This window comes from Anser brachyrhynchus, assembly GCF_964034855.1.
Source record: "Anser brachyrhynchus genome assembly, chromosome: 15".
Classification (NCBI taxonomy): Eukaryota; Metazoa; Chordata; class Aves; order Anseriformes; family Anatidae; genus Anser; species Anser brachyrhynchus.
The window spans coordinates 9,712,602-9,725,734 of record NC_137733.1 but is presented as its reverse complement, the minus strand read 5'-3'; the positions used below and the strand labels follow the sequence as shown (position 1 = coordinate 9,725,734).

General features: G+C 42.5%; 1 protein-coding gene across 1 annotated transcript in view; it reads right to left on the bottom strand.

Moving 5' to 3' along the window:
* Positions 1 to 13,133, bottom strand: part of LOC308178231 (uncharacterized protein) — a 158,482-nt gene that overhangs the window by 32,013 nt on the left and 113,336 nt on the right. The window contains exon 10 of the mRNA XM_080556528.1: positions 8,286 to 8,419. The gene's annotated coding sequence lies outside the window, so the exon portion shown is untranslated. The remainder of the gene's footprint in view (positions 1 to 8,285; positions 8,420 to 13,133) is intronic.

The following is a 13,133-nucleotide window of genomic DNA, read 5'->3' as shown; positions in this document are numbered from 1 at the left end:
CCAGAGGAGCTGAGCAAATTACAAGGAAGTTCGAATCAGTGTTATGGATGCTATCTTTAGCATAAATTCACACTACTGAATCTTGCAGTGGATCCATAAATCCATCATGTTTCAGAAGAACTTATAAAAATCTCATTCCTGAAGTAGCTGTCCTTTTCTGAAACAAGATGTTTAGTAGTGCAAAATCAAGCACTGGTTACCTTTGCCACAAGTACGTCAGGTATACGTGGTGTGGTGCCGTCAGTATCGCCTTGCCAGAACTCACTCCAAGAAGTGAGAACAATACATAGCCATGGACAAATTGTGTTAAAAGCAAGGAGCATAACTGGCCTGTGACTAATTAAGAGTATTTACTGATGGTAACAGTACAAAGAGCATTAAGCTTTGCCCCTTTGGTTGGTATAGGTTTTCAGATGAACGATACAGGGTATGGGATGCACAGACAAGCTACACAGATGTGCTTACTGCACAGCATAGTTCAAGTACAATGTATTTCCCATATTTAACGGATGTAACACTGGGTGTATTAGTTTAGTTACTCACACCAACTGTCATTTACACTAACTGCTGTTCCTAAGGAGCTCAGCATAAGCACAAGCAAAGACCCAAACCAGAACGCTTCTCCCCACTAAGTTACCACAGGTTCAAACACAGCAGCTGCCCAAATGAAGTGGCTATAGCATAAAACGGAGCACCAGCTTTCCTTTTAGGGGGTAATGAAACAGCAAGAAATGCTTTTCTGAGTTAAGATGAGAAACTCACCAAGGGTGAGCATGTGTGTGTTCTTAAATATAAAGAAGCTGTTAGCCTAAAGGATGAACCACATGAACTCCACAAGTTGGCAGAAGATTTACAGAGAGGCAAAGCTGCCAATTTACAGAGATCACCTCCTGGGGCATGCAGTCTACAGCAGTTATAATTTCTGAAAGAGGCTGTGGGAGTGCTATTAGAGGGAAGTGTCATTTCGAGTATAGGAACAAAATGCAAGAAATTATATTTGAATATCTAGGTTTGCTGATGGCTGATGTCTCTGCTGGTCAATACAAATGCATTTTGGAAGAAATAATGGTACTTAAAATGCTAAAGTAAAGACCGATAATAACAGCAAGGAGATGCAAATCGTTCACCTTCTGAGGGGCATGATATAGCTGCCAGTGACACAGGGTATAATCCCTCCCCTCCCTGCTTCCAAGGGAAGCTGAGCGTGACAATCTCTTGCTGGTTTCTGGAGGAGAGCCACGGTGAGCTTGGTGGGCCATGAAGACCCTCGTTGAGGTCACAGCAGTTTTTGCAGGTGCCACGTCACAACCGCAGTCATTTGCACTTCCAATTTCTTTCCAGTCTCCCCTGCAACCAGAGCTCCGCAGCGCACAGAACAGAGCCCAGATCGCTTTCAAGGGAGAAATACCAGGCTAGGAACAGGAGGCTCATGGCATCAGCCCACCATCAGCACTGCCCAGCACAACATGAAGCAGGCTGCTGGTCACAAACTGAAGCCTACAGATCCAGCTATGCTGCTCCACTTCAAGCAGCTCCTGCCTCTGGAGCTGACCTAGGGCAGGACAAACAGGGCTTCCAAACCTGAAGCCATATACACTCCTTTGTACTTGTGGGATGGAGAACAATAAAGGACTGAACTAATCCCTTCATTCTTTGACAATGAACACATCTGTGATCTCCAGGTTTTCTAGAAACAAATGCTTCCTCTCTCCAAGCTGACCCTTGAACAAGAACAGCAAATACCCCCCCTACTACCCCCATGTGTTTTGTTAGCCCTCTCAGCTGCTTTCAGCTGTGGAGCAAAGCCTGTGCTGAAGGTCTCTGAAGGTCTTTGGAGCAGTATCTGAAGAAGCAAGAGCCCCATTAACACCATCACGTACTCGGAGAAGCTCAGTTACCAGAAGCATATGGTATGTTCCCAGGCACATTATACATCAGACTTCCACGGGTTCTGGAAGAGGAGATTTATGTTTAACCTCTTGTTTCCCCTACTGGCCTTTGATCTATTCCACTTGCTGGTAAATGGGCAATACAGCCAGGGAATGGCCACTGTCAGCTCCAGTCAAATTATGCAGGAAAAATAGTCTGCCTTTTCCTGAGAGAGGAACTTCATCCTCTCCTCTGAAGAGGGAGAAAATTTGTATTGACAGATTTGTCTCAGTCAGATAATATGGAAGCACACCTCTTACATGAGCCTAGATGTGTCTCTGGGAAAATGAGAGGGCACAACTGGAGTAGCTGTAGGCAAACAGATAAGGTCACTAGTAGCTTTGTACCTCCCTCTTTACACACTGAAGAAAGGTTTTCTGGCTCTGCATTAACACCCAGGAAGACTGAAATTATGTGGATTGAACTGTTACAAGCAACCTTACCAGAAACAGCACTCATTCTCAGACAAGCAGAGGACTCCTCTCCGCTTCCTGTATCACCTCAAACAGCAATCCTATGATTTACCAGGTGGTGCTTGGAGAAGTAGCTGTTTTCACTTAAACTGGTCCCTGACAGTTCCTGTGCTCTCATTAAGAGCATGTTTATGTTCACAGTGGGATGGGGACCTCCTCATTTGGCAGGTTAATGCACTATCAAGACCTTTTTAAATCAAGACCGCGCTTTTTCTTATTCAACTCTCAATCCCACAGGGGGGTTTCTGTTACCAGCTTGTTAACAGTGGTCTGGATCAAAACAATGTGGTGCCTGCAGCCAGATGGTCTGGCAGGAGGATTTCTGTCAGCTTACCCAGCAGTTTTCTGTGGCGTGAGGACTTCACTTACACACTGCAGTCACAGGAGAGGATGTTACTCTGCTAAGGGTATGCATCTTCAGGTAGGATACAGGTTAGGTAACACTGACACCACTGCATATTTCCAGGTTCTACCTCACCACTAGGAGTGTTGCATCAGTTTATCTCGAGCTCTGTTATGCTTAGGGTGTATCTACAAACCAAACCAAGTACACTGCAGTGATGTCTGAACTAGTAGCCATCACCCACGGGCCAAAGCCAGAAGCCAAATAACTGCATTAGCATGGAGTTGGGCCTGAAATTAAGCCCTAATGATTGCTAGCAGCTCACCTTACCATTGGGGTCATCTCCAGCTTGAGCCAGAGGCAAGCAATTATCTTGCTTTTGCAGTGCTCTGGAAAACCCTGTTGATATGCTGGGAAAGGAAGTTTCCTAGCTCAGGGGTTCCTCAAACCATAAGCATACCAAAAGCCCTCAGCAGAAGGGGCTCAGCCTGAGCTGTTTGCGCCAAGTGCTGCAGCAAAACTTCTGGGGTTGGGGAAGAGAAGTTTGGCTGAGCAGCTGAAAATCCTTACAGTCCAGATGCTGGCTTGTTCCATTAACACTGAAAGGTCAGGCCAGCACGAAGTTATGCTCTCTGCCTCACTGCTTTCAACCCACTCTTAATATTCTGAGGACTCTAGGCCTCCAGAACAAAAAATAATCAGAAATGACTTGATCTAAGAGTATGATGTCCAATCTTTGCTGGCCTCCGGGCAACACTACTGGGCCAGTAAGTGATAAACTGTTGCTGCATGCGACAGAATGCTTTCTCTGCCTTTTAACCTCGGCAGTAGCACCAGCAATGGCTTCCTACGGGTGGGAGCTGGAAGGAAGACTGCGGCTTTGTTTGGTGCAAGTCTGTTGACAGCTGTTCTCCTCCCAGGTGTGATCCAACACTGAAAACATACACACTAACTGCTTTGGTTTTTATATTTGGGAATCAAGAGCAGGAAGGTTAAAGTTAACTTTTGCTCTGGACCACGGCTGCACCCTGTTACTGATGCAGAATATATTTACAGGGCAATCTTGATGAGACTACAAGTAGCTCTTTTACACTGCTGTAATTTATGGAGGAGGAGGATCATCCGTAAAGGAGTCAGCCAGGGACAAAGTATTTTTCAGTTGAAAGCAGTTATGAAGCAGTTATGAAAAATGTGCTGTAGCTTGGGAGGGAAAAAACCCTCCAGAAGCATGAAGCTATGTTCCAGTTCCTGCTGCCTTTCCTGCTTCATTCCCAAGGCTCACACCAGCCAGGCTGGCAGTCCTTCCCCTCTCTACCAGTAAATAAGCCTCCAGGTAACAAGGCACAGTGGTGCAACTGAGTACATTGTCAGAATTGATTCCTCCCAGCCCTTATGTTGACTTCTTGGCTTTACTTTATTCATTTAGTGCCTATGACTATTACAGCAGAATTACTATGTGTATTCTCCTTTGATCTAAACATCTCTACATAATGGTGAATTTAGACTACTTGACGGGGGAAGAAGAAAAGAACAGCAAATAATTTCATTCTTACAAAAGAATCTATTTGCAGGAGAACAGAGCTGGAAAATTACTGCCATTTTACTGTTTTGTTTGAATAATTTTCTGTAGGAGAATTTTAAATGCCTTGTGTATCAGTAAGGGGCAGCTGCTCCTTTTCCCAGATGGGTATTCTGGTATGAGGCACTGATACAATTTGGAAGATGGACTATTGACTGTTGTGAAATGATGCTGAAAATGATGCAATCAATTTAATTCTCTAATGGCCTAAGGAAAGGAGGGAAAACTTTCTGGGCATTGTTTGACCTGCCTTATGAGAGGTTGAAAATCCTGTTCTGAGTAATCATAAGATGGATCTCATTTTATACATTTTGTTTTTATTCAGAAGCTGAAGGAAGTACTGAATCTCAATTTATAATTCTAGTTCCTTCCACTATTACTCAGAATGAATGGAGAGCACAGCTTCTGTTCCAAAAACTAAAATGCTTCAAGCCTTTAGATAACCTTCAAGAGAACTGCAAGATAGCCGTCAAAACTTTTCTGGTTCAATTAGAAGGCCAGCTTGCCTATAAAGGTAGGGGACTAGGATTCAGGAGATTTGTATTCCATTCTCAGTGCCACTACAAGTTTCCTGAGCAGGTCATTTAGCCTCATTAGAACTTGCTCCTCTCTAAGCACATTCTAGTTGCTTAAACTGCAAATTACTCAAGTAGAGGAGCACCTAACACTGTGTACCTGTAGCAGCCAGCAGAGTGGGGAACCACTGCACCGGGTAGCTGCACTCCAGCTCAATGTGATATTACCAACATAAAGACACCAAACAAGCTCCTCCCTGTTAGCACACCCTGACTGGACATTTCTCCCACTGTTCCACCAGCAGTCACTGCTGAACGTGCAGTGAGATGCTCTGAACAAAGCAGCAGGCTTGCAGCTTTAGTGATCTCCTTTCTGCATGAGGCCACACAAGGAAAAAGCCCAGGACCCGATACAACCTCGCTGGTTCACTCTGCCTTCCCTGTATCCATCACATGCTCCCTTTATAACAAGCCTTCAGGATAAACAATACCTCAACATTTTTGATTAAATGCTTTTCAAGCTCAAAGTCCCCAGCAAGCAAGCTAGTTTGGTCTGTGATATTGCATTATACAACAAGAATGATTGATTGAAACAAACCTTTTCCCTTTTCACTCCACAGCTATTTCCACAAGTATTTTGATTCTGGCAAGAAGTATGACATTATTGATTTGCTTCTGCACTGCTTGGTCTGGAGCCTCATCTGCAAAAGCATTATTCTTTATTGCTTCAATAATTTCACTGAGTGCAGAGAACTCCATTGTATTTTTTTTACTTAGCGTTTAGTGATTCTTTAAATTTTTTATGTGCTATGAAGCTGAGTATCAGCCATTTGCAGAAATGCACTGGAAGGTAACCAGAAATTCAGATGTCTCCATAGACATGGAACTACTACTCCTGCTGATGCAGAGCTCGCCACAAGAGGTTTTTTGCTTAGTCTGGGCACTGACAGCACACGGCATTCATGCAAGATTTTAAGTGATAAGAACGACTGGGAAGGGAAAGGAACTTATTCTGAACTCAGGACAGCACCACCTCCTGCACTGAAATGGCTCCTGGTCAGTAGAGGAAAAGTTTGATGCTTGAGCCAGACCCACAGCAGATCCTGGCAATGGGTCACTAAAAGCACATTCATTCTCACCCTTTCTTTTCAAACCCCTCTATTCATGGTGCTGAATGCAAAGGAAATTCCAGACTACTGAAGATCAAATCATACCTTGTCCATACATTGTTGGCAGATTTACAACTCTGGAACTGCCCAGGTAGCCTCTGGACATGTGCTGGGGACATTGAAACCAGAGCCCAACAGGCTCAGAAAATGGGTGCCAAGAGAAGGACCATTAGCAGGGCTCCACAAGTCAGGCTAACAGGCATTGATCCTAAAGACCACTTCCGCGTGGAGGAAGCTAACAGACTGACACTGCGCTCAGAAACATGCTGGGTGCTCCAAGCAGAGACACAGCTGTAGCCCACTCAAACTGAGGGAAGCCCAAGAAGACAAATACGGCATGGTGTGTCTTGAAGCAGGGGTCCGGTGGATTTGTCAAGGGGCCAAGACCTACCGGGAGAACTCTGCCTTTTCCTCACAGGCTGCTGCATCGTGTGTCAGCCACACGCTGCAACCCAGCTTGCAGGCTGAGGGCAAAACAATTACAGTAAGACAGAAAACCTCCCACTCTCATTAGAGACATGAATGAGCTGTGATCTTCACGTTATGGAGCATTTTTAAGTTTCCAGGATAATGCAACATACAGAGTTATTTAGCAGCCTGAAAAGGTCACATCTACTCTGCCTCCCACCACTGTTTACAGAGCACAGTAGGCAAATGCAATAGGTCATGTATTTTCATTCTGTAGATTTCAGGGAGAATTAGAAATTAGAAAGAAACATACTTGCAAAATAAAAAAACTGTGAATGGGACAAGCAGACAGGCAACGCATCCTCTTTCATATTTAAGTTCCCTTTCACTGGTCTTACGGGAGAAACATGGAACATTTTCCATATCTGAGGAATCAGACTCAAGCCTTGAATACTGAGCTGAGAACAAATCCCTGAACTAAGATTTCATTATACAACAGCCGCCCAGAAGCCATTTTGCACCTCAATCTTTGCTTTATGACCTAAGAGATTAACAACTTCATACGAGGTGTCAGGCAGCGAGTTTGTAAAACCTAAACCCCAAAGCTTCTCTTTGTCAAGATGCTATCTTGTCTGTTTTGGACAGCAAAGGGTGTTCTTAAGAAAAAGACGGTATTATACCCTGAGATATTGCACTATTACACTTTATCAATGTATAGGCTTAGAACAGATTGTATGGTAATTTTCCCATACAGAGGATAAATATCAGCATTTAGAGGAAGGAGCACACTATACAATGTGCAATGCTGCAAGCATATGTTGAAACTCAATATATAAAATCTTTTTGCTCTCTCTCCAAGCAGCTGGATGATCTGATATAACACAGCTGACTTATTCCAGTCACCAAGGTCCTGCAATGCATGTCCATGCAGGGTGGAGGCAGAACTTAGTCCTAATAACCAATCCTACCCACTTCTGGGAATGCTTCACTAACCTCCTTCTCCACTTCAAGAATAAAATATTTTTTCAGAGCAATGGAAACTCCACCCCAAAGCCTCAAGCAAGCAACTTTTCCATGCAAAGACCTGGTCCTGCTTGAACGTGCAGAGCCAGGATTGCCAGCACAGCTATGCTCCCCCAGCGGGGCTCTGCTGAACCACTAGCTGCAAACACACCCACGGATGTGCTACTGAAAGGTTCAGGGCAAAGCTATATGAAAACAGTTCTGGTCTGTCCAAGTGAAAACTGGGTCCCACTGAAGTAAATGGAACTCTTCCTCTCGACACCAGTCAAGAATTAGGCTCAGAATTAATCTTGTCATGCTTTCAAGATTGTCCCGGTGCATACTTCCTTGGTCGTGCGTTTTTTGACCTTATTTAAGAGACGTTTCAGTAGTTCTAATCTGCACATCTGTTCAATGCAACAACAGGGCAATCACAAAAAGCAATTTAAAATGATATTCTGGTATTTAGGGCTGACACATTCTTGCAGGTGACAGCTGTTTTGCCACATTGCCAACTACACAGCAAGCTTCATATCCAAGTGATAAGACGAAGGGAAATGGCCTCAAGTTGTGCCAGGCAAGGTTTAGGTTGGATATTAGGAGAAATTTCTTTCCTGAAAGGGTTGTGCAGCACTGGAAAAGGCTGCCCAGGGAAGTGGCTGAGTCACCATCCCTGGAGATCTTCGAGAAACATGCAGATATAGAACTTCATAGCATGGTTTAGTGGTGGACTTTAGTACTAGATTAGAGGTTGGACTAGATGAACTTAAAGGTCTTTTCCAACCTGAACAACTCTGTAAGTCCGTATTACACCCACAAAGAAAGTGTCCCGTAGCCCTGACAGGGCATAGGGTGGGCTCATCTTACCTCCAGCACTGCGAGCTCCGTGGCACATTTTCCTCACATACCAGCACCTCCATGCTTCTGGACGCAGATAGCATGCCCTTTCTTCCAGACACGTTTGCCACATACAGCATCGCTCCAGACACCACTGGGAGAAACTGAAAGTGGGGAGGGAGGTCAGGATGTTATTTTTGTCCTGTTTATCCCTTTATGATTTTATCCTAAGCCTTTAGTTTAAGGTGCACAATTCTTATTTCAGGGAAATCAGGGCCAGTTTTAAACTTAACAAAACAAAACCCTGCATTTCTTTTTCAACATCTAATGCAAACACTGCTGATAACAGCAGTATATTAACTGCCATCCTGCAGGACATCAGCCAACCCCAGACTAAGGGGGACATGACATTGCCTGTATTTTTGCTGTATCTAGTACCAATGAGACCACACCAAGAAGTCAGCATGTGCTCTGGCTCATGGCTGCTCTTCAAATCAACAGCCTACTAACACCTGCACAGTTTTACACCCTCTCTTCTGATTGGAACCTGCAGCAGAGTCAGTGTCATTGTGGCAAGTGGCTTCCCTGTCTCCAGCCCTGCTTATATTGTATTGAATTATGAACTTTAAGACCATCTCTCCACTGACTGATCAAATCTTTCTCTGCTGGGTGAGCTCAGGCTTTTAATTTTGTATCAGAAACAAATTAGGTCCTTAACCTGTAATGAACAGTAAGTTTACTGAACGACTGTAAGAGGTTTTTCTCTAGGAAGTTTTTAGAGCAAATCACTTAGTAAGTAAACTGCTAGAGTTCCTGTGAAATACTAAACATTTCATACTTGCATCATTCCAATAACACCACAGTTATTATAGAAGTAAGCTTTTTAAGCTCAGAGGTCAGTTTGAAGGGTTACATGATGCTCAGGCATTGTGATGCTCCCAAATCCAATTTCATATTCCCTTTTCTGCCCCCTGCCAAAAGTCTCACCTGCCAGTTGCTCACTCCTCGCTACCTTTAATAAAGCTCATTACTTTTAATACAGAAGCATTAGATTTCAGTGAGCAGATTTACCAGCCTGTTTTCTCCAGACTGTCCTGCTTGCTGTTTTTTCACCTCCAGAGTAAATGGCACATAAGTCCGTCAGAAGAACAGCAGCTCTTAATTTTTTTTGACACCTAGATGACTATTTTTAAGAGGGTCTACTTTCACAAGTTCATTTCATTCCCACTGCATTTCTGCTTTTATTTACAAGTATAGCACAAACCCATTCTGCCTGTTTTATCTGACTGTCATTTTGTTAGGAAGAGGTGCCAAGTGCTACATTTTCCATGAGTAAGTATTTCATAAAGTCTGCATTTCAGTTAGCCACTACACACTGATCAACCCTGACAGAACCCCATTTTTTAAATGGTCCCTGTTAAAAAAACAAACAAACAAACAAACAAACAAACAAACAAAAAACCCTCCAAATTACACTGACGTAGCACTGAGCATTTTGACTGCAGAGTGCTGTGGGAGCTGGTATAGCTTTTTTGTTCCGTTTGGACTTCAAATTAAGTAAGAGTACCTTGGCCCTTGATCACAGCTCTTCACAGTTAATGATACTGTGGTGATCTGGAATGAGCAACAACTAAGACAGAGCTTTGTGGACACCAGAATTTGGCCCCAGAATATAGTGAATTATTCTAGACTATTTCCGATGTTTCTTTTCTCCAACAAGTTTGCCAAGGGCTTGAAACAATTTAGCTTTTTTTAAGTTGGCACCAGAAGATCTCTCTGTTTCCATCAACAATTTACATGTATTCACAGCACATTTAACTAAGTAGATTTGGTTAGTGTTACACCTCATCTACTGAAGTCTGACTCTGTGGTTGTGGAGGAATTTAGATGTGGTGAACGATCAGACTCAATTTTCTATGAAATTCTAATTTTATTTTCACAGATTAGTGCTGATTCACATAGAAACATTTGAAAATGTGCTTACTATGTGCTTATTAGTATTTTTAAATTCAAGAGCTTCATCCACGCTGGAAAAACAGCCAGAAAAGACATTCAAGACAGGGATTATGAATTTTCTGACAGAAACTGAGTATCTGCTGAGCACAGACCCAGCTCCTACTGGGAAAGAACCAAAAAAATAAGAAAGGTAGCCCTAAATGAATTCAATGAATATTACAGACACTCAGAACCATTCACAATTGGACCGTTTGTGATCCAACTCTAATGTAAAGATACTGAAGATGTTCTAAGTTACTGCTCTAAGCAGCTTTTGCACGAGTCTTAACATCAGCACAGTATCAGCACTGTGGAGTTTCACGCTACTCCAGAGAAAGCAGAAGCCGCCTGCTAGCAGCATCATGCCTTGTATCATGCCCGGTTTTAATGATGGACTTCAGATGTTCTATGGTATCCCATAACATAAATAGATCAAAGCATGATAATTATTGTTAAACAGCTGTTTTCATAACAATTTATTTCCTTGTCAAGGCAAATTAAGGTAAGTTCCCAGTACTATTATCAGTAGTTTAGCTCTGTGCTCATTAGGAGTCATTTTCCTTAACGCTTTCCCTGCTTACTGTGAAATTCACTGTTGATTGAGACTTTCTTCATCATCTCACCTCTGCAGTTGGTATCAACAGACTCCTTGCAGTCATCTTTCTGCTTTAATGCTGTGTTAAGGATGCTCTGCAACCTGAGCCCCACATGTCAGTAAAGGCACTCTGACACTGCACATATTCTGCTCTTCGGAAACGAGACTGGAGGACACAGCTCTAGGAGGCTCCTGTTTGCCACTGTTGCCCTTTCACCCTCCCTGTTTCATTTAAAGACAATCTCTTATTATGCAGCCTTTTGATAATCTCTCGGCATATTCCAACATGGGTTCAAAACCAAAACCAATACAGAAATACACACCATTAACTGATAATTAAGAAGGATGACCAATTAAAGCCTAGCACTAGATCTATTGTGACTAAAACAGTACAGGAGGGTAATTAATGGCAGACTACAACGTTATTACAACACTAAAGCAGTGCAATCATGTGGGAATACTGAAATCCCTTGAATATGAGAATAATTCAAAAGCCAGCCTGTAAAAGCATCATCCAGTGAATGGGGCTGCAGATATAAGTTATGCTGAAAATCTGGAGAGTAGTAAAATCTCTTCATTTATTTCATTATCCTCTTTTCCACTGCATTGCATCCCTTCCCCAGTACAGTTCGTCTGTCAATTGTGTGGCAAAATTCACGTCCTTTTCCATCTAAATGGACTACTCTTCCAGCTAGCTCTCTGGTAAGAGAACGGTCTTCACACAAAGGTGCAGCGGCATGACATCTTGCCAAAAGAGAAGTCAACAAGAAACAATGGTCAGTTGACATTCCCAGGCCAACAATTTAGAGATGTTTTTATTATCCTTCCTTTGCCTACAAATTAATCTGTAAAATGGAGCCACAAGCTCTAGAAAGGTACCTCTAACCAAATCCAAGTTGAAATAATAAAAGAGGTTGAATCAAATCACTGTTTTGTAAGGGTTAGAAAAAATCTCACCTGAGCCACAAAATGAAGACAAAGTACTAAAATGACAGCTGGACTGGGAGATTTCCTTCTTTGCAAAATTAAGTAACTGTAGGCTTCAATTTTTAAGTGACTAAGTTGGGCCTGCTTCAATACACTTCTGCCTTTCTAACTGTACCTCTATACTTAGCTATTTCCAGAAGGCCATAAAACATGTCCAAAGCAGGATGAGAAGCAGCAGCTATTTGAGAAGTCAGTGCTTGCAATAAATAATTAGAATTCTGAAAGGAAAAATCAAGCAAGTAAAAAGCTTCCTATGCAACAAGCCTACTCTTACCATACATGGAGTTATTCCCACACCCTATTCTACATACAGTTATATCCTGTAGCTGCCAACAGCAGGAAAGATGCTCGTAGACTTATGCAGGAGCTGCAGGCTAACAAGCCAGTGGTGGTATGTTAGACCTGGTGTCCATGAACACCTGTCTACAAGGAAGCTGAAGCTGGAAGCCAATGCTGTGGTAACGACTGGGGCACTGTAGCCAGGATTTATTGCTACTGCTACCTGAAATCTCCCCACTTGTCAAGGACAACTTTTTACAGGCAAAAATTCTTCATCCCACTGACAAGCTCAGTATCAGTCCCTTGCTCTCTGTACAACTACTCCCAACAGCTGGAAAAGGGTATTTTTCTCTTTTGTTTCAGAAGCATAATTAACACGGCACAGAAATCAAATAATCATCTACACGGTAAGAAATGAGAGGAAGTATTTTCTTTTAACTATTTTAGTTATCGTGACATATCAGGGGTGTTGGTTATAGGTCACTATGAGCTGAAGAAAAGCAATAGAAGCCAGGTTTTGCAAGTAGCATTGCCATCTATAGCAAGGCTTTGCATACGTATTTGCAAACAGCGATCTACATTTTCCACACATACAGGCTTTGGCAAAATCAGGACCTAAATAATTTCAGAAACAGGCTGCAACATCCACTTAATTACTGATATATCAAACAATGCTGAGTAAATTTTATGATGATCTTATTTTCTATCAGCATCGTATGAAAAATACACGCTATTTCTGAAGGGAGAGCAAAGCAGAATCATCAGTTTATTTTGAAGTTTAGTAGCATTGCAGTATATTCCCAAATCTATGTTTCCATCAGATCAAACATACCACACTTTAGGTTGGCATTTAATACAGATATTTGTAGCCTGCAGGAATAATAAATGAAACTAATTAAGTTTAATAATTCAAGAGAACCTGGCATGCCTGATTGCTACAAAAATGCTAATTATCTTTCTCTTCTTCCAGTACCCCCCGCCTCCCCAATATAAAGTTATACTGGAAATATCAAACAAATGTT